This window comes from Dreissena polymorpha, chromosome 6 (genome assembly GCF_020536995.1).
Source record: "Dreissena polymorpha isolate Duluth1 chromosome 6, UMN_Dpol_1.0, whole genome shotgun sequence".
Classification (NCBI taxonomy): Eukaryota; Metazoa; Mollusca; class Bivalvia; order Myida; family Dreissenidae; genus Dreissena; species Dreissena polymorpha.
In genome coordinates this window covers 27364770-27387118 of record NC_068360.1, presented here as the reverse complement: position 1 = coordinate 27387118, position 22349 = coordinate 27364770, and the positions used below count along the sequence as shown (strand labels likewise).

General features: G+C 34.8%; 1 protein-coding gene across 1 annotated transcript in view; it reads left to right on the top strand.

Moving 5' to 3' along the window:
- The first annotated feature begins 11021 nt into the window (after positions 1–11021).
- The window catches only part of LOC127833837 (uncharacterized), a 216826-nt gene continuing 205498 nt past the window's right edge, over positions 11022–22349 (top strand). The window contains exon 1 of the mRNA XM_052359326.1: positions 11022–11050. The gene's annotated coding sequence lies outside the window, so the exon portion shown is untranslated. The remainder of the gene's footprint in view (positions 11051–22349) is intronic.

Here is a 22349-nt window from a genome sequence, read left to right as displayed (position 1 = left end):
AGCGGTCGATAGTCGCATAATTTTGTATTAATTATAATAATAATAATGTTTAATAAATACGCACAATATCTATGAGTAAGCGGTCGATAGTCGCATAATTCAGTATAAATAATAATAATAATAATGTTCAATGTCAAATATCTCTTAAAGCAACAGACGTAAGGTGTCTTCTGATTGGCTAACACTCAAGGGTTGGTGAAAATTGTACGTCGAAGTACATTTCTCGTTCTACCTAGTACTTCTTGTAGACTTTTGACGTCATGGTACGTCATATAGACACTAAGTACTGGTCCTACCCAGTTTGTTTCATCAAATGTCTTGATTCAACTTGACAGCTTGCTTAAGCAGTTGCATTTAGCATACAGTACACTGATTTAACATAATCAAAATCATGTGATGTGTCAAATCAATTTTGATCGACAAATTTGACAGGATTTTTTTAATCCAATAAGTTTTAGACTGTCAAATAACACACACTACGTATTGAAAGCCATACCTGGAGCTTTCTTCTGTATATCACTGACTTCATCAGAAGAACGATTTCTACTGTTGGGAAACGTTAACACCACTAATTGTCTTCTTATTTATTATCAATGTATAGTTATGTGTAACAGCATAACAACATACTTGTTTCGCAATTAAAATATTTAATAAATACAGGTATCTTGCAGGTTTCTAATTTTCTTTCGCAAACTATTGTTGAATAGTTTAAATTTTGTCGCCACTAAAAACTAGCCATTTTGAAGCAATTCTAAAATCACAGTCTAAACTGCATACACTTAGCTCTATACAAAGCTTCAGATAAGGATTTGTGAAATTAGTAACGGTACTGCCACTGGCAGAAAGAAAAGGAGTAACGCTTAAACTCAATTAGTACCTGTACTACCATATCCAAAAATACAGGTAGTACTGTAACTACCCGTGTTCTTGGATATTGAAGGGTGTATAACTGACTTTACAGAAACTTTTGCAGCAATTATAATAAATATATGTAGCTTCTTAAACAGTTACTGTATTAGGTTTTCCATTCTGAATTATGATGCAAATACTACACATTACAACTAATGGCTAATAGTCTATTTCTTCATTTTTCTTGACAAGAAAACACAAGCCAACTAGTAAGCTAATTAAATGAACACTTATTTCACTGTCTCATTCATTTCTCATCATGTTTTCTAACGTTTTAAGCCACCAATGCAATCAAATCGTTTAATATCGGGGCGACAATGTCTTTTTCTGGGTTTACGTATTTAATGTCAGAATGGTTAGACGACACCGTATGTAGCCATTATATGACAACAAAGTGTTGTTTTGAACCGCTTTCGGTTAAGCCGGCATTCCATTGCGCGCAGACATATTGTTTTTGACAGATTTACAAGTTACAGGAAATCACGCGACAGAATAGACAAAAATATATGAACCCAGTCTACAACTTTTCGGTAATTTAAATTAACGAAAAGCGTTGTTAGGTTAGGGACCAATAAAATAAATCATGCCGTGCTGGCGCAGACACATCGGTACGGCCAGATTGTTTTCGTAAATGCGTAAAATGGATATTAATGCCGTTATTGTACGTCCAGTTTATAAAAAAAAATGCGTAAATCTTCATGAAAAAGGCGTATTTACGGCTGTAGCCCTTATCTGGAGCTCTGTCTATAGTTACAATTTGAATGCAAATATTAGAATGCATCATGTTATATCATCCATATTTTTTTATTTAAACATTCAAATAACACATAACACAGTACATATATTAAAAGGTATGTGGTATTGTGTGGAGATACAAAACACTTCACATCATTTATTTGCACATAAAATAATAGTTACAAAATAAGTAAAACTAAAACACTGTCATCAACCTACATTTCAAGAATATTTACGTATATGAAATAACAAAGTGGTGTTATTGTATTACCTTTTACAAAATTAACATTGCTGGTTTTGTACTAGCCATAAAACATTTATCATGGATTGACAAGTAACAACCAATTTATTAATTACACAATAGAATGGAAACCATATTAATTGCATTATGCATTTACTATACAAGGTATTTGCTACTGTTTAGAATTACACTATCTTACTAAAAATGATCACAGGTACTTAGTACTTTTACATACTTGTGGTAAGTTTTGTATTACTGGTTTGACATTTATTGGCAGACACTTGTCGATATACAGACAAAATTTGCATGGGAAATTTCATATTTTTTCAGCATTATTGCCTTCAAATTGTTAATTTAACAACCCTTTGACACTGTTTGCACATCTGATCTTTTATACCATAGCTGATTTTTGTTTATAGATAGTCATATATAGACTTTTCAAAGTTCTATAAAAGTTCACACATGTTCCATCCAAGTAAACCAACAGAACCAATAAAGATCACCACAGATAATAACTGTGTGTATAGCTTGAAAATGTTGATAGTTCAGGAATCCCTCCTTTGTTGATTTCTGTAAACCAAAACTGTCAGTTTTGCTGGATAGAATGGCTTGTATGATGCCCAGCTCTTGCCTTCGCAGAACAGCTTCTAAAAACGTAAAACCAACAAAATTTCTTAAAATTTGATCAATAATGCAGACCATTTATAAATGTCTTGTTTTTTGTTGATTTCGAATCTGGAAGATTTTTTACGTAAGATTGTGGTACGAAAATCTAAAGGTATCGGATTTTGTGGTTTTAGGCCTAAACTAATCATAGTGATATGTAACATTTCAGGATATCGGTAAAGTGCAAGCAGACAAGGTGTAAATACGTTAAAAATAAAAGCTAAAAGACTAAAAAGTTAGATCGGAATATTTTCAAATTTTGTGAATAAATGTGTTTCTGGTGGATAACAACGACAACTTACCAGAATTTTGCTCATGATCACACGTAAAACTTCTTTCTGAGAGCGAATGTAAAATGCGTCACATATTGTGAGAAATAAACTGAGTAGGGTGTCGTTATTGAAATGCCGCTATAATACTGGAAGGATAGAGTTGCCAACTTTAATGTTTAAAACAAATATTTTTTTAACAAGCGCTTGTGATTTGTCAGGATAATAATAACAATAAGATATCGAAAAGATCAAAGCAAATAAATTTGACAGAAATCTGAGATTCGGCAATATATTTAAGACGGGTTATGTTCACGTAAATTGTGTTTGGTACAGACTGTCACTATATGTACAGGGCCCTCAATCTATCAAATCTGCCGCCGAATTTCGGCTGCAGTCCCCCACCTGAAAAGTATACTTTTTTCCCCTTTTGGGGGTAAAAAGTCCCCCTAAAAAAAAAAAAAAGGTGTTTTTTTTTTAATAGAAAGATGTGTCTCATGATTATAATATCTCAATTCTTTTTCAATTTAATCTTTTCAAACATACTAAATTATGAAAAATGCAATGAATATATAGTGCAAACATGTACAAATGAAATAATGAGAGAGTAAGTAAAAAAATCCCCCAAAAAGGAAACGCTGCGAAAATTCCCCCTTCAAAGGGCTGTGGACCCCTTCCCCCAAAGTAGTGTGAGGGCCCTGATGTAGTGAACCAGTCTTCGGTTTATACCCACTGAAGAAGAGTATTCAGGGGAGATAATTGAGTAATGTCTTAATTCTGGAACGGTGTCAAAGTGTTTTTGATTTGTTCAAAGTCATAAATAGCATCGCGAAAATATATGTCGCGTGGCAAATGTTTTTGAGATGCATCCATAATTATGTGGTATTCTTATGTAATTTTATGTCTAAATTTACATATGTATGAACGGTCAACGCCCGCTTTGGGGGCTTTTGCCCGTTCTATATGAAAAATGAAATAAAAATACAGGGTCGGTCACCGGCCTTGTTTTGATTTTATTCACCATTTTTATAACATGTACTTTTTCATTTAAACTGGAAAATCTCTAATTGCCTCAAACCAATTAATAACCTATGAAATAGACAACATATAGATATTATATACGCTGAGATACATAAAATACCATTTAATTAAACAACGCAATGCAAAAAAAAATGGAGAACACAAGTTTAACAAGTTGTAATACATTTACAAAAAAAATAATTTTGTTATTTTTTATGTCACCCCAAAAAACATCATTTTTTTACTATTTTTAACACCAAAATGTAATTTAAAAAAATTCTGTCAAATAGAATTCTGCAAAACTGCTCAAATATCTTCATCTACGTATTGTCATCATAAAACACAAATAAAAAAGCGGGTCACCGCACTTTTAACCGAGATTTTTTGTTGTACCTATCCCTATTGTCAATGTCAAATTTAATCAAAATACATCAATTAAGCAAAACCCAAGTACAGGTACATAGATGCTAAGAAATATGCATAAACATTAGAAATTGTTTACAATCTTAACTGGGATCACAACAGCTTACCAAAAGACATTAATAAAAAACAATATTTAATCACAAACATAATACCATACAGTATCAAACTCGACCTTAATCATTAACAACTAACATGTACTTAATTGTTCACAGATTTCAGCATGTTTTGAAGTTTGTGATAAAATGCTTTAAATTGATAAATTTAAACGACATGACTTAAAAGCTCCAGTACAAAACAAGAATGAAATTACCCCCACCTGGGATCGAACCACTGACAATTAAATTATGAACCAACTCGGTCATTTCTGACTATACTGATAACAAAAATATTGAGTTGTGATAATAGCATCATCAGTGTTGCTATAAATATATTCTCGGTTAAATAAACTGCCACAACACATATAGGAAAGAAAGACTTAAAGCAAATAATCACAAAAAGGCTTGGTTGCAAATGCTAAATGGCATTTTAAACATGCAGAACAGAAAGTTAGAAATAAGCACTTCTGTCTACCGTGGAGGGATACATTATGATTTAGTATATTGGAACCTTGAGCTTTACAGGGCTCGACATAAAAGGTAGTCTGACTGTCCTGGACAACCAAATTGTTAGTCCGGACAAGTAAATAAAGAAATTTGCTAGTCCGACAGGACAAGTGGTCATTATAATTGTATAATTTAGATAAAATGCCTTTAAAGCTATTATTTCTGTAGAGATATCACTCAACTTTTCCGAGTATATTTTGTATATGTTTAATCGTCGAAGCCCGAGATATTCCGATAGTTCCATGTGATACATGTACTACACTGAACTGTTCACAAGGGAAGCGACCCTTAACATTTTTTTCTTTGCCAATATAACAACAATATTCTCCCTTGTAAAGAATATGCATTTTACAACACCGGTACACACCGGTCTTACAGACAATTAACGTAGTGACGTCCTCCCTATGTATAGAATGTTTTTTTTTTTAAATATCAGTTAAGTACTGTACATATACATCACTTTTAACATTTTCTGTTTGATGTTGGCAACACACAAGTTTTTGTCAGGTATTATGGCTTTGTATAATGTTTAAAAATCAATAATCTCTAGTTTTCCGTAATTCTAGTCAGTTCTTTTTGTATTGAAATTGCCTAAAATTATGTTTACATGTAATTTGATCGATTCAAGACTTTATGATTTGAGCATTTTGTATTATTTCATTATTTTGCAAAGTACTTAGCAGAATAAAGATATAATGGTCAGGACATTAAATTTAAGTTGCTTTTTGGTCAGGACAAGTGAAATTATGGTCTACTTGTCCGACTGGACAAGTGGCTTCAAAAGTTAATGTCGAGCCCTGCTTTACTTAAGAACTTTTGACAGGTAGAAGGCTAACTCAAATATTGTTGCTCCAATTCATGGTTGAGTAAGAATCAAAGCTAAAAACATTTGATGAACATCAATTTAAGCAAGGTTTTTTGCACTCATGTCAAAAGTTGAAATAACCCTCAAAATTGGGTAAACATACTGACGTTAATAATACTTGGCCATGGAAGACACAAGCCCCTATTACTGCGCCCACAATTTTTTAATGGGTGATTTTATGTCATATTTTCATTACTTAAAGGGAATTGTTCACATTTCACATTGAATTTAACGTTTTGTATTTTTGAAACATGTCATTGTTGACCAACAAATCTATAATAATGTTTTAAATATTCTTAACTAATTATTATAGCAAGAAAATACAGTTGATTAAAAATACCATGAATTTGAAGCAGGAACCTCTTGAAGCCAAAGCTAATGCGCTACCACGGAGCCATGCAGACTTCATTATTTAACCCTTTCAGTGCTGGAACTGAATTTTAAAGGCCTTTGCCAACAGAAAGTGGCGTCTGATCAGGATCCAAACTTTTTGCTATTCTGATAGTATTCTTTGAAAAAAAAACAAAAAAAACGAAAAAAAAAAGCTAATTTTAGACATTCAGCAGACGAAATTTTAGCAGACGACAAATTTTCCAGCATGCAAAGGGTTAAAAGCAAAATATAAATGCTGCTCAACGTATTTCCCAGATTGTTGCGGAAAATAATTACAAATGCTTAATTATTTTATCAATATCATAAGGTTATCCAATATTGTTATCCCCACACTTTTCGGAGAAAAAGTCCGTCTGTCCTGGCAACTATCTCCTCCTACACTATTAACCTTATCAAATGATCGAGGGTTTATTGTTTTTGGTCTGCCTGTCTGCCTGCCTGCCTGCCTGCCTGCCTGCCTGCCTGCCTGCCTGCCTGCCTGCCTGCCTGCCTGCCTGCCTGCCTGCCTGCCTGCTGCCTGCCTGCCTGTCTGCCTACCTGCCTGCCTGCCTGCCTGCCTGCCTTTAACCTTGGTCATAAATTTTGCAATATTTGTGATAGCAACTTGATATTTGGCATGCATGTGTATCTCATGGAGCTTTACATTTTGAGTGTTGAAAGGTCAAGGTCATCCTTCATGGTCAAAGGTCAAAAAAATAATTAAACAAGAAATATTTTTTTAAAAGATATACAGCATTGATAGTTCAATGAATGAGATCAAGGATAGCGAATGTCTTTTTCTGTGCAGTTCTTAGCTGCATCACACGCAGTACAGGTTGTTACAGGGATTTTTGGCGACTTATTTTAGATTATTACATATTGCTGGTCATAAACCTATAGATACAAAACAGAAAACCAAAAGAAGAATGGAAGTGAAATTAAAAGATATGAGTCAACCGGCCAAATGCGAAGTATCCGTATTTATATGCGCTTTCTTCTAACAAACCTGTTTTAGTGGTTTGTTAGGCATTGCTGTTCGATTCGATTATTAACAGTATCGAGAATCATAGCGCTTATGCTTAATACATTAGTCAATATGGTGGAATAATTATTGTTAAATTAATCAAAAATAATATTTATCATTGTATTGTTGAAAACACATTAAGAATCTATTATTGACATACCATAATTATGTTGCTGAATATCTTAATTTAACATATTTCTGGTCTAAAGAATATTCCAGATCACCTAGTTTACGGATAGCGTCTTTATTATATAACGATTATTTTATTGGCCGCGAACTCCGGCATACCATCACAAACACACAGCATACCATCACAAACACACCGCATGCCATCACAAACACACAGCATACAATCACAAACACACAGCATACCATCACAAACTCACAGCATACCAAAACAAACACACAGCATACCATCACAAACTCACAGCATACCAAAACAAACACACAGCATACCATCACAAACTCACAGCATACCAAAACAAACACACAGCATAGTCCATCACAAACACACAGCATAGTCCATCACAAACACACAGCATAGTCCATCACAAACACACAGCATAGTCCATCACAAACACACAGCATGCCATCACAAACACACAGCATACCATCACAAACACACAGCATACCATCACAAACACACAGCATACCATCACAAACACACAGCATACAATCACAAACACACAGCATGCCATCACAAACACACAGCATACCATCACAAACACACAGCATACCAAAACAAACAAACAGCATACTATGGCAAGCACACAGTATATTATTATAGGCACACATCATATGATTTATAAGTGAGGATTTTAGTTTTAGTGATTAATAGTCTTAGAATACTAATGATAAAATGTTGCTTATTCATAGATAAATACATGTTATAGATGGAATAAGAAAATAATTGAATTTTGATGTGGCAAATTGTTGAAAAAAGTCAACTTTGATTCCTTGAATCAATCATATTTTTGTTTCGTGAATATATAGTAGTATGATTTGTGTTATTGATTTTGTTGTAACTTGTTATTCTTGGATAAAAATATAAATAAACAAGCACATTTGTTAAATTGATATTACCCGCCAAATGCCTGCAACGCCAAATTCTGTAAACAACTACTGCTTTAGATTCATACATTGATACACTTAAATAAAGGTTCAATGAAATCCAAAAAGCAGTTAAAATACCAATTTAAACATGTATTTTTATGTAAAAAGTGGCCATAACTCCATTATTGACCAATTGTTTGAGTGACAATTTGACCTTTACCATCCTCTTATCAATATGTACACTCATTCCAAGATTGTATGAAATCTGCACAAGCAGTTCCAAGATTTCGCTCCAGACACAATAGTGTGATTATTTTCAAGTAAAAAAGGCCATTACTCTGTTATTTGCAAATGAATTGCAACAGCATTTTACACGCATCATTCTATAATGATATATACACTTATATCAAGTTTCCATGAAATCGGTTCAAGCAATTCTGAGATATTGTTCCGGACGGACAATGCAAAAACTATATCTGTCCACATATGGCGGTGGATAATAACATAAAGAAAAGAGAAGCTATTTCTTAAACTTTTATTGATTATTATATCTTACAACAAAACATTACTGCAAGAATGTTAAGGGAACAAACTATAATAATAACATATTAGATCAACACCATGTAGAAGAGAATATGCATAATTTAAAACCCAAACATAATAAAATATAACATTTAACTGCATCATGATTCAAGATGTGAAGATATTGATACTTTATTGCATTATTATGTAAATCATAACAAAATAATCATTAATATACAAAATGAAATCCAAATGTACTGTTTTATTAATCATTACTTAATTATAAATCTTATTGAAACTTCATCTTGTCATTATAAAGGCTACAGTGTATGTCTGAATTAAAGTCAATTGTGGTCAAAAACTAGAAAACCTAGTAATTTCTTCAACAATTGGTAACCAATTTTTAGCTCGACTATTATATATGAAATATATATAGTGGAGCTATCCTACTCACCCCGGCGTCGGCGTGAGCGTCTGCGTAAGTGTCTGCGTTAGCGTCAGCCTCTGCGTTAGCGTGCAAATGTTAAAGTTTTCGTACTGACCCAAATATTTTCCTTGTCCCTTGACTTATTGCTTTTATATTTTGCATACTTGTTTACCAACATGACCTTAACCTATAAACAATAGCAGACAACTCTATCAAGCATTCTGTCATAATTATGGCCCCTTTTCCACTTAGAATATGCAGCAAATGTTAAAGTTTTCGTACTACCCCAAATATTTTCTTTGTCCCTTGACATATTGCTTTCATATTTTGCTTACTTGTTTAACAACATCACCCCAACCTATAAACAAGAGCAGACAACTCTATCAAGCATTTTGTAATAATTATTGCCCCTTTTATACTTAGAATGCATATTATTGATAAAACTATATTAAAGTTTGCGTACTACCCCAAATATTTCCTATATCCTTTGACATATTGCTTTTATATGTTGCATACTTGTTTACCAACATGACCCCAATCTATAAACAAGAGCAGACCACTGTATCAAGCATTTTGACATAATTATGGCCCCTTTTACACTTAGATAATTGAACATTTTGCTTAAATTGCCATAAGTTCTTTATTTATGATCACATTTTATTATTACTTTGACAAAACAACACTTACCTGAATACCACAATGGATTCCACCCAAACAATACCCCACGCCCCTACCCAGAATCCCTTTCCCCCCTAACCTACCCCCCCCAATTTTTTATTTTTTATGTTTTTTTAAACATCATCTAATAAATTTCCACACCTCACATTATACCCCCCTCTCAGCCCCCCCCTCTATCCCCCCCCCTGAATTTTTTTTTTTTTGAAAGATTGTCTAATTAATGACCACACCCCACATTATACCCCCTCTCAACCCTCCGCCCCCCCCCCTCTCAACCCTCCGCCCCCCCCTCTCAACCCTGTCCCCCCCCCCAAAAAAAAATAAAATAAAAAAAAATTGTCCTTTTTTTATTTTTGAAAGATCGTCTAATAAATTATTGAATATGAACAATTTCCCCATGATGGCTTACGTTATACTGTCAAGCACTCGAATTGTGGAGCGCGCTGTCCTTTGACAGCTCTTGTTGAAATCTTATTTAATCGAGCTATACAAACATTTGAAAAAAACAACAATCAACATAATAAGAGTTGGAACATTTTTTATCCTATGATTCATGATTTCAAAGTAGTGTTTGGTATTTAATAAAGAATATAAATACAATGTAGATACAGGTATGAATTTTTGCAAAAACCTGCTTATCTTTTAGGTGCACGTTTTGCCCTAACAGGTGGTCTACTTAGTACATGTATGTAGTGAACAAAATGGATTTCTTTACAAATAATTTTACTTACAAAAAATCAGATTCATTATCTCATTCATTTTTGTTTTTGTATATTCACAGTTGATGTTCTGGAGACAGATTGGTCAGTCAGTGAAAGATGTTCTGTGGGTATTGAGAATAAATGGAATTCTTGCCAGACACAGGACATCTACTTACCTGTTTCCTGTCCATGTGGAAGTGAGTGTAGTTGTTATAGTTTCTGTTGAGCAGCAGAATTAATAATTGAACTTAAATCAGATCCTGGAAATCTACTGACAAGATCCAGTGTCTTGGTGACATTGACTGGTTGGAATAGTAGTCTAGTGAGTAAAGTGGTACCAGAACTAAATCAAGACACTAGACATGTACGGACCTCCATCATGTCTTGGTGGAAGTGACTTGAGTTGGAATAGTTGTCAAGTGAGCAGCAGGAATTGAACTCAAGTCAGCCACTGGACCTGTACTTACCTCCAACTCGTTGAGGTGGAAGTGACTGCGGCTGGGATAGTTGTCAAGTCAAGAATTACAAGCCAAGTCTTGTCAGGTAAGATCAACTATATTTAAATAACAGCCACAGCCTCAGTGGCATGCAGCCGAATCACAGATTGCGTGCTGAACTATGGTTTAAGTTCTAAGGTATGGGGTATTGTGATCCGTCATTGTCTGTTGTCAAATGTGTGTTGCCTGTCATTTTAAGTACCACTTTTGGCTTTTGACATCTTCCTTTAAACCACAGGAAAATTTGGACATGTCTTTGCAGTCCTTACCCAATTGAGAAGAAATCCACATTTAATACTGTGTGTTGAAAATTTGTGTTGAACATTGAAGTTTAAGACAATTTTTTATTAAACGCAGATAATAGCAAGTTGTTCTAAGCAATTATCATATCATTATCAAGCCTGTTATTTATCACCAGTATTTAAACTCGGTCAAATTATTTTGAATTCCATAAATTCCATATATTTATATCAAACATTACATCATGATTGTTTATGACTTTAGTGCATGTCTTAAAGTATATGCAGTATGTATTTCAGTTTAATAAAGACATTAAGAACTTCTACAATTCCATGAAGTGAATTAAGTAATCATTCCTGGACAAACAGAGAAGTTTGGTAGAAATTTTAATTTTGAGTTATCTCCCTTGGACTGGCATTACTCGTATATGTCCATTCCATTTCCAAATGTAGCATGATCCAACAAGGGAGGTCACATTTGGGTTGTTTACAAAAATTGGTTCTTTATTACTTCACTTTGCATGAGTCTAACTAACGTTTAAGAGCTCTTTTCTTGTTGGATAAAACAGTCCGAAATTCCCCACTCCAGAAAGTCGAAACACTAATCTGACAGAACATTCAATTCCATGCTACATGCAAGCTATTTGCATCACAAAAATTGTAAACCAAAAAGATTGGAATATTTGTTTTTGCGGTTATAGGCAGTGTTTCTGATTGAAATCAATTTGCTATTGCTTGAAAAACATCCATTTATTGGTATACAACAGAAAAGTGGTAGAATATTTAAGGAAAACATAAGAATTTTTATTAAATTTTGTGTCTTCCAATATTTTCGGATTGGTTTTGGAAATTTCAAATTGTACTGATATATTTATAGCCAAAGGCCAAAGGACCGAATATCCTTCATATTTCAAATGAATCGACCTTGAAATTGTCACTTCACTTTATTAAAAGAGAAACACAATCATACATGTATCAACCCGTTATAGTCAGTAACATTAAAATATTTGGGTGCAGTCATTTGTTTTTTGAAAACCGCGACATGCTGTTTTTCGGAAAAACGACGATCGGTAATTTCTGTTACCATTCGGAAATTTCACATCACAAGTTTTCCTCAAAATTCTTATGTTTCCCGCAAATATTCTACAACTTTCTTGGTGTATGCCAATACGTTGATGATTTAAAAGTAATATTACTTTGATTTTGGTCAGGAACTCTTTATACATTTGCTTAAAAAAGATGCCTCACATTTAGCGCATAAAATAGTTTGAACCCCGCAGCAAACAGAAAATGCTTTCTGAAACCCTTAATAGTATTCCTGCTATCATTTGTCATCAATTACTTATGTTGTACAAAATTATTGGTTCATTCTACCAATTGTAGAATATTGCAACCCATCCCTGAATAATGTGAATATGCCATGAGGTTGGATAAGCATATATCCCGATCAGACTAGAATATTAAATATACCAATTGTTTGTTATAAAAAATAATAACATAGCTTACAACTCAAATTCCTCGTGCATAATATGAATATGCTTACTTTGGTTAAACTTATTATAATTTGTGCATTATAAACTGGCAGGGGAGCAACGTATGTGTGTTCTCCCTTTCTTCTTTTTAAATCACTGTCTGAAGTAGTATTTGAACTTAAGTAAACTATAATTTTTACAAAGAAAATAAAAGCGTTTACCGTCTTGCTATACCATTCGAGCCTAACATATTGACTGATTTTATTCATAAATGTAGCATTATTTGTGTTAAATAATATTTGTATGTTTCTTACTGGCTTTTGTGATCATGTGCTTCATTTGAATATAAAACGCCTATGTGGTACATGTGTAGTAAACTTTAACACCCTGATGCCTGTGATGTTAATCGAATTAAAAGGTAGACGTAAATATTACTCGAAGAGGGATTGGCAGGAATGTTAAATACTTAGAAACATGCTGATGATCATTCATTGTTTAACCCCTTAAACATGATCTACGTAAAATAATGTGGGGGCGCTGCATTAAAAAACAATCAGATCAATGTCTTCGCTTCATAATAGTACTAAATAAGGTCAACATGTTCACCGTATAATACAAATATATAATACAAATAAATCAGACAAATGTGTTCCCTGCATAATACAACAATCAGGTCATTGTGTTCGCTGCTTAATACAACCATATCATGGCAATACATACCCCGATAAAGATATTAGTCTAAACAGTGATGGTTGCAAGTGATTTCGTGTTCATTTGCTGTTCTTGTTGATATCCGAGTTTTTCAAATGGCAGTGTTATATCTTCCCTTTGATATATGGCTTAAGTGCTAGAAGGTAACAAAATTGCAGGGCATATACCTCATTTTTGTTAGTTAATAAATGTTAATTCTCCAAAAACTACTGTATTTATTGTTTTTTACAACACAGCGATTTTCCTTGTCCAATTGGGAAAAGTACCCGTACCGGTCCGATTGGGAAAAATTGAGTCGTGAAAACCTCAAAATTGGGAAAAATCGAGTCGTGAAATCCTGAAATTGGGAAAATCGCGTCGTGAAGTTTGGGTCTTATTGAATACATCATACAGTTCATACTTAATTGAACATATCCATTTAAATAATCATTTGCAGGCATGCCTTAATGACCATTAAGTAATAAAGTTGAAATAAATAACAAAATATTATAAAGAACACACCAAATCAATTACTAGTTGTTTTAATCTCTTTTAAAGCAATGTCTCTCTCTTTCATTTTTGTGAAAATTTCAACAATCTTTGATGTTTGATCATCACTCAGTTGCTTGCATCCCTCCCTGCACAGCATCATTATTGCTGTTAATGTGTCCTGTGAAAGATGGTTCCGATTGGTTTTTTGGCATAATATTTGCTATTATGACTCATTTCAAACTACGATAAGGTTACAAACCGACGTAAAACAGTACGCTGGCTGCCTGGCAAAAGAACCGGAAACAGTAACAACTCTATTGATTGAATGCGCTGAATAATAAAACCCGAAATTAATCGAGCGCGTGGTTACACACAACTATACGATTTTCTTTGTTCGCTCGCCGAAAGTTGGTTTTTTTACGAAACTTTCTATCGTTTTGAGAAAAAATTCGGACGCTGATTGGGATTTTTCCAGATGCCGATTGGGAATTTGGGAATTTTCGCTCGATTGGGAAAGTACCGTTTTGGGAATTTGGGAATTTTCGTTCGATTGGGAAAGTACCGTTTACCGGTACTTTATAAAGAAGGAGGAAAATCGCTGCAACAAAAACATACATCTGGAGCAGTTAGGCAAAACTTCCCTGTCATACAAATATAAACAACCAATAAAAAACATCCATAAGGTAATTGTATTGAAATACTCAGACATGCTATTTTGTAGATACTTTTATAACAGAAATGTGACCTTAGACCAACATTTTTTATATTGTTATTATATTTTGTTATATATTGTTTTATATTGTTTTGCACATGTCGGTCCGTCAGTCTGTAGTCTGTCGGTCCGTCAGTCTGTCGGTCCATCGGTCTGTCCGTCCACCAGATGGTTTCTGGATGATAACTCAAGAAGGCTTAGGCCTAGGATCATGAAACTTCATAGGTACATTGATCATGACTGTCAGATGTCCCCTATTGATTTTTCAGGTCACTAGGTCAAAGGTCATGGTCACAGTGACTCGAAATAGTAAAATGGTTTCCGGATGATAACTCAAGAACGCTTAGGCCTAGGATCATGAAACTTCATAGGTAAATTGATCATGACTGGCAGATGACCCCTATTGATTTTCAGTTTACTAGGTCAAAGGTCATGGTCACAGTGACTCGAAATAGTAAAATGGTTTACGGATGATAACTCAAGAATGCTTACGCCTAGGATCATGAAACTTCATAGGTACATTGATCATGACTGGCAGATGACCCCTATTGATTTTCAGGTCACTAGGTCATAGGTCAAGGTCACAGTGACTTGAAACAGTAAAATGGTTTCTGGATGATAACTCAAGAATGCCTACGGTTAGGGTCATGAAACTTCATAGGAACATTGATCACGACTGTCAGATGACCCCTATAGATTTTCAGGTCACTAGGTCAAAGGTCAAGGTCACAATGCAGGGCCCTCAATCTATCAAATCTGCCGCCGAATTTCGGCGGCAGTCCCCCACCTGAAAAGTATACTTTTTTCCCCTTTTGGGGGGAAAAATTCCCCCCCCCCCCCCCCTCAAAAAAAAAAAAAAAAATTTTTTTTTTTTTTAATGAAACATGTATCTCATGATTATTATATCTCATTTCTTTTTCTATTTAATCTTTTCAAACATACTTAATTATGAAAAATGCAATGAATATAGTGCAAACATGTACAAATGAAATAATGAGAGAGTAAGTAAAAAATTCCCCCAAAAAGGGAAACGCCGCGAAAATTCCCCCTCCTAAGGGCTGCGGACCCCTTCCCCCAAAGTAGTGTGAGGGCCCTGCAATGACTCGAAACAGTAAAATGGTTTCCGGATGATAGCTCAAGAATGCTTACGATTAGGATCATGAAACTTCATAGGTAAATTGATCATGACTGGCAGATCACTCCTATTGATTTTCAGGTCACTACGTCAAAGGTCTAGGTCACAGTGACTCGAAACAGTAAAATGGGTTCCGGATGATAACTCAAGAATGCTTACGCCTAGGATCATGAAACTTCATGGGCACATTGATCATGACTGGCAGATGTCCCCTATTGATTTTCAGGTCACTTGGTCAAAGGTCAAGGTCACAGTGACTAGAAATAGTAAAATGGTTTCCGGATGATAACTCAAGAATGCTTACACCTAGAATCATGAAACTTCATAGGTACATTGATCATGACTGGCAGATGACCCCTAATAATTTTCAGGTCACTAGGTCAAAGGTCAAGGTCACTGTGACAAAAAACATATTCTTACAATGGCTGCCATTACAACTGACAGCCCATATGGGGTTTATGCATGTTTTACAAACAGCCCTTGTTTCACTTAGATTTTCTATGTTAAAGTTTGCGTACCACCTCAAATATTTGACATATTGCTTTTATATTTTGCATACCGGTACTTCTTTAACAACATGACCCCAACCTATAAACAAGAGCAGACAACTGTATCAAGCATTTTGTAGGAATTATGGCCCTTTTTTCACTTACAATATGCATATTATTGATAAATCTATGATAAAGTTTGCGTACCAGCTCAAATATTTTCTATGTCCCTTGACATATTGCTTTTATATTTTGCATACTTCTTTGCCAACATGCCCCCAACCTATTAACAAGAGCAGACAGCTGTATCAAGCATTTTTTAGGAATTATGGCCCTTTTTTTCACTAACAATGTGCATATTATTGATAAATCTATGTTATTATATTTTCTATGTCCTTTGACATATTGCTTTCATAGTTTTCATGCTTCTTTACCAACATGACGCCAATCTATAAACAGGAGCAGACAACTGTATCAAGCATTAAAGTTTGCGTACCACCTCAAATATTTTCTATGTCCTTTGACATATTGCTTTCATATTTTGCATACTTCTTTACCAACATATGACCCCAATCTACACTTCAACACCGTTATTTCGAAGTCGTCGGGACCGTTAAAAAAAACTTCGGATTAACGATAATTCGAAATAAACATTTGACAGAAGACTTCTTTGATTCTGTAAAAAATAAAACGTTGTGGAATTCACATGGTTCGGTGACACGCTTACTGAAAAGCGTAAACTAGTCAGATAGCAATAGATTTCCACTTGTAACAAACGGAGGAATAAAACGATTATTATCCCCACGCTTTTTGAAAAAAAGGTGGGGATATTGTGGTGATCTCCGCCGTCCGTCCGTCCGTCTGTCCGTCCGTCTGTCCGTCCGTCTGTCCGTCCGTCCTGGCCACTATCTCCTCCTACACTAAAAGCACTAGAACCTTGAAATTTACACACATGGTAGCTATGAGCATATGTGCGACCCTGCACTATTTGGAATTTTGATCTGACCCCTGGGTCAAAAGTTATAGGGGTTGGGGTGGGGCCGCGTCAGAAATTATCACTCATTTTTTTAGGTTATTTTACATTTACTTCTTTATTTCTACACCGATTCACTTCAAATTGATACTGGACCTCACCTATGACAATACGGTCAATCTCAACCATGCATGGCCCCATTCCCAACCCTGGGGCGCCCTGCCCACATAGGCCACACCCACCAAAAATTTCCATTTACTATAATTTTTTCATTTCTACACGGATTCACTTCAAATTGATACTGAACTTTTGTTATGACATTAGGGTCAATCTCAACTATGCATGGCCCCAATCCCAACCCTGGGGCGCCCGCCCACATAGGCCACACCCACCAAAAAATTCCATTTACTATAATTTTTTCATTTCTACACGGATTCACTTCAAATTGATACTGAACTTCTCTTATGACATTAGGGTCAATCTCAACTATGCATGTTCCCATAACCAACCCTGGGGCCCCGCCCACATAGACCACACCCACCCAAAATTGCCTTTACTATAATTTCTTCATTTCTACACCGATTCACTTCAAATTGATACTGAACTTCTCTTATGACAATACAGTCAATCTCAACTATGCATGGCCCCATTACCAACCCTGGGGCGCCCCGCCCACATAGACCACACCCACCCAAAATTGCCTTTTACTATAATTTCTTCATTTCTACACCGATTCACTTCAAATTGATACTGAACCTCTCTTATGACAATACGGTCAATCTCAACTATGCATGGCCCCATTACCAACCCTGGGGCGCCCTGCCCACATATGTCACACCCACCCAAAATTGCCTTTTACTATAACTTCTTCATTTCTACACCAATTCACTTCTAATTGATGATGAGCTTCTCTTATGACAATACGGTCAATCTCAGCTATGCATGGCCCCATTACCAACCCTGGGGCACACCTAGGTCAAACATTCGGCGTGGGGATACGCGTCGGCCTCTGCCGCGCCATTTCTAGTTTTTCTTGTTTTTTTTTTTGTCTTATTACAGAAAATATAAAATATAATGAATAGCACAAATTATCAGACATACATACATATTAATACATTTTCGGAAATTAATTAACATTTTTTAACTAATACGCAATGTCTCTTTGAACACCGGCGTTCGCGCAGACGACAAAGGTGTAATTATCGGCTTTTGACAAGCCACGACAAAGATGTGAAATTACGCTCAGTATTTTGCAATTTTGACTTCGGATTAAAGATTGTTAATAAGGTGCGAATTATAGTGTTGGGACCGACTGAATCACTTCGAATTAATGATTTCTTCGGTTTAACGAAGTTCGGATTAACAATGAAATTTTACATTAAACAAAGAAGAACCACTATCGGGACCCGAAAAATACTTCGAAATAACGGTGACTTCCGATTATCGGTGTTCGAAATAACGGTGTTGAAGTGTATAAACAGGAGCAGACAAATGTATCAAGCATTTTGACAGAATTATGGCCCCTTTTATACTTAGATAATTGAACATTTGGTTCAGTTTTGTGTTTTGGTCCATTTTACTCCTAAAGTATCATTATAAGCTATTGCTTTATAGACTTAGAAAACTCGCTAACTATCGTAAGAGGACTGTACAGGGCAAGTTGCATAACTCTCGTTGGCTTTTTAACGGAATTATGGCCCTTTTTTGTCTATGTAACTTTGAATATTTTGTTAAATTTTGTGTTTAGATCCACTTTACTTCTAAAGTATCAAGGCTATTGCTTTCAAACTTCAAATACTTTCTTACTATCATGATGTTACTGTACCTGGCAAGTTGAATTTGACCTTTAAATGACCTTGACTGTCAATGTCAAATTAATAAATTTTGCTTAAATTCCATAACTTCTTTATTTAAGATCAGATTTGATTCATACCTTGACAAAACAACACTTACCTGACATACAACAATGGACTCCACCCAAACCATCCCCCACGCCCCTCCCCAGAATCCCCCCCCCACCAAAAAAAAATAAATCTTTTTTTTCTTTTTTTTTGAAAGATCATCTATAGCTATTAAATGACCACACGCCCACATTATACCCCCTCTCCATGATGGCTTACATTACACTGTCAAGCACTCGAATAATCGAGCACGCTGTCCTCTGACAGCTCTTGTTATTCATCCTGTAATTGTCACAATGATGATTACAATGATACAGTGATGATGGCAATGCTTCAAGGTGTTGACACTGATGATATTATGATGGTGGTGATTATGAAGCTGTTTTTTTAACTATTAAAATTAAATGTTGAGAGTTAAGAGTGAGCTGTAACCAAAGTTATGAAATAGTGATTAAGTGAAGGGCTGTCAGACCTTTGATTAAATTGTAATTAACCTTAACTAATTTTTTTAAATGAAGTCACATGTTTATGTATCATCTATATAAACTTAATCAAAATAACTGGATTTTGAACACATCTAAACCAAAGAATAAAAAGAGTGTACACTGGCTTTACTAGTTGAAAGTAATGGTTTTAATTAATTGTTGCAGATTTGCTCAATTGATCAAATTTAAAGGTTTCTTGAGAAGAATCAAGGCTTGTCAACAATTCCCTGCAAGAGGCTCATACAATAGTTCCATGAACTGTACTAAGTCAATGCACTGTTATGAAGCATTGATAATGCAATATATACTACGCATTGAACAAGTAACTGACCGATACAGAAGTACCATGAGTATATGAATTATTATGCAGGAAATTGTTATGCATAAAGATGTGGAAAACATGGAATATAATTCCCATGTGATGTGTTATAATGATGTATATCTTTGCACATATTATTACTAACAAATATCCATCACAATAAATGTACACCTCACTTTAACAAAAGCACAGCCCCTGCAAAGATTTGTTCTAGAAATTGGAACTGTTCTGGAACTGTTCTAGAACATCAAGAACAGTTCTAGAATGTTCCATATTCGCGTTCTAGAACTTATGTTCTGGAATTGTTCCAGAACTGTTTTCTAGAATAATTCCAGACATTTGTGGAACAAGGCTTAGTTCTGAAACTGTTCCAATAATATACAAGAACATTTTTAGAACAGTTCTAGATCAAAATAAGTTCAAGAAATTTCTAAAAATGTTCTAAACTGTAGTTCTAGAACACATTTAGAACTCTTTAAGAACCAGTAAGTTCTACAAACATTCTAATGGGGAATAAGAACACATATAGAACAGGTCTAGAACCAAAGTCCACAATTGTCCTACAATTGTTCTATATATTTAAAATAAACTTGTTCAGACAATGATAATTTGACTTCTTTCAAATTATATTTCAAAACAATTTTCACATTGAATCTTTGCTTGCTGTGGTGTCTGCAAGATATTGCTGTCATATCATGAGATATATATATATCATACACAAACAGAGGACTAATGTTAAGGAGGAGTGTTTGTTGATAGGTCTGGGATACTTTGTCTTATTTCTAATCCTAAAACATTATGTGGGTACTCACTAGAAACAACGTGAGTATCCAAACATAAGCTTTTATGGAGAACTGGAGAAAATGATCCCTGAAATACCAAAAAGTACTTCTCCTTTAAGTCCTTACAAAATCTTCTGCTACACACATACATATACATGTATATAACTGACTATAATTTGTCACCAAATTACACATTATTATTTTTTTTTTACTGTATCTGTTCGGAATTCTGCATACTTAGTGTCTTCTGAATTTGCATGTAATCTTGTGTCAATTAAAACACTAGGACTTCACAGAGTTCCTCAACATTCACTATCACAAGAATCTCAGAGAACTAAACTGGAATTAGGTAACTAACTACAGGAGCTTCTGGTAACTGTATTGGGTGGATTTCATCCATCTTTTTCATAACATTATTCAGATATTTGTGTAGTTTTTCTACATTAAATCTGTCTCCAATAGTGCGTAGAACGTGGCACTGGAAGTGTTTCATCATCAAAATACAGTTTCTTCACACGCTTCAGTGGACCTGGAAAAAAGACATATGAATGTATATTTTGAAACAAATATAAACTCTTTAACTCATTAACAGGTTTATAATTACAGAAACTTAATTCACAAGCAAATGATTGTGGTTTACAAAAATCAACATGTTCAAACAAAATTAACAGGGTCTTCCCCAGGCCGTTTAAGCGCCCCTTGCCGGGGCGCTTGAATTTCGAAATCAGAGTCCCCGGGGCGCTTGGAATTTTCCGATCAGTGTATTCTTCAGTAAAAGAAAGTGGAGATTGTCCAAAAAAATCAAGGTTTCCCTATCAGTGTATCAATATTCCCTGTTTTAAAAGAGCACTCGGTACCTACTTTCACAAGTAATCGCCATAAACACCACATGGGGTAATGGATAATCCACTGATAAGAGAATAGCATGGCGCGCGAATCGATTATTCTAGCCACATTACACGGTCATTTAAATGCTGACAAGGATGTATCTGGTAACTTTCCAGTCGTCAAACTGTGAAGTTCATCGTCCAATCGGTTACGTGAATGCTTATGAGGGCGGGGTTAACTATCGACCATTATTTTTGATTGACGTCGGGCATGAAGTAAGAGTGTATCGCAGCTTGATTAGCAAGAAGTTGTACCATTTGAGTAATATAAAACCGGTAATTAGTACAGTACAGAACATTAAAGACGGTTTCGGGCACCATCATCACACCTTTTTACTGTAAACAAGTGTTACCTATGACTCATAATTAATACGAGAAATTAATTGCAAGTGGTAAACAATTAATTATTATAGCGAGTAAGTTGTGCAAATGACTCCCGGTTACAATTATGTGATAACAATTTATTTAATTCCAGTACATGTATATTTCAACATGTCCATTTATAGAACTGATTCACCTCGTTTTTCTGACATTCATTCGACACGTAATGCGCTTTAACAAATTTTCCTTGAATTAATTACGCACACTTGTAAATGTTTCGTCCGATAATCGATAGTTAGAAGACTGATGATGGCAACCGGCCGTGATCCTCGTGGACAACGTGAATTTCATGCATAATTCCGTCAAAACATTTATTCGACTCGTAAAGTGTTTAAACAAATTATCGTAGAATTTATAACGCAACGGTTAATATTTGTTGAAATCTCAAA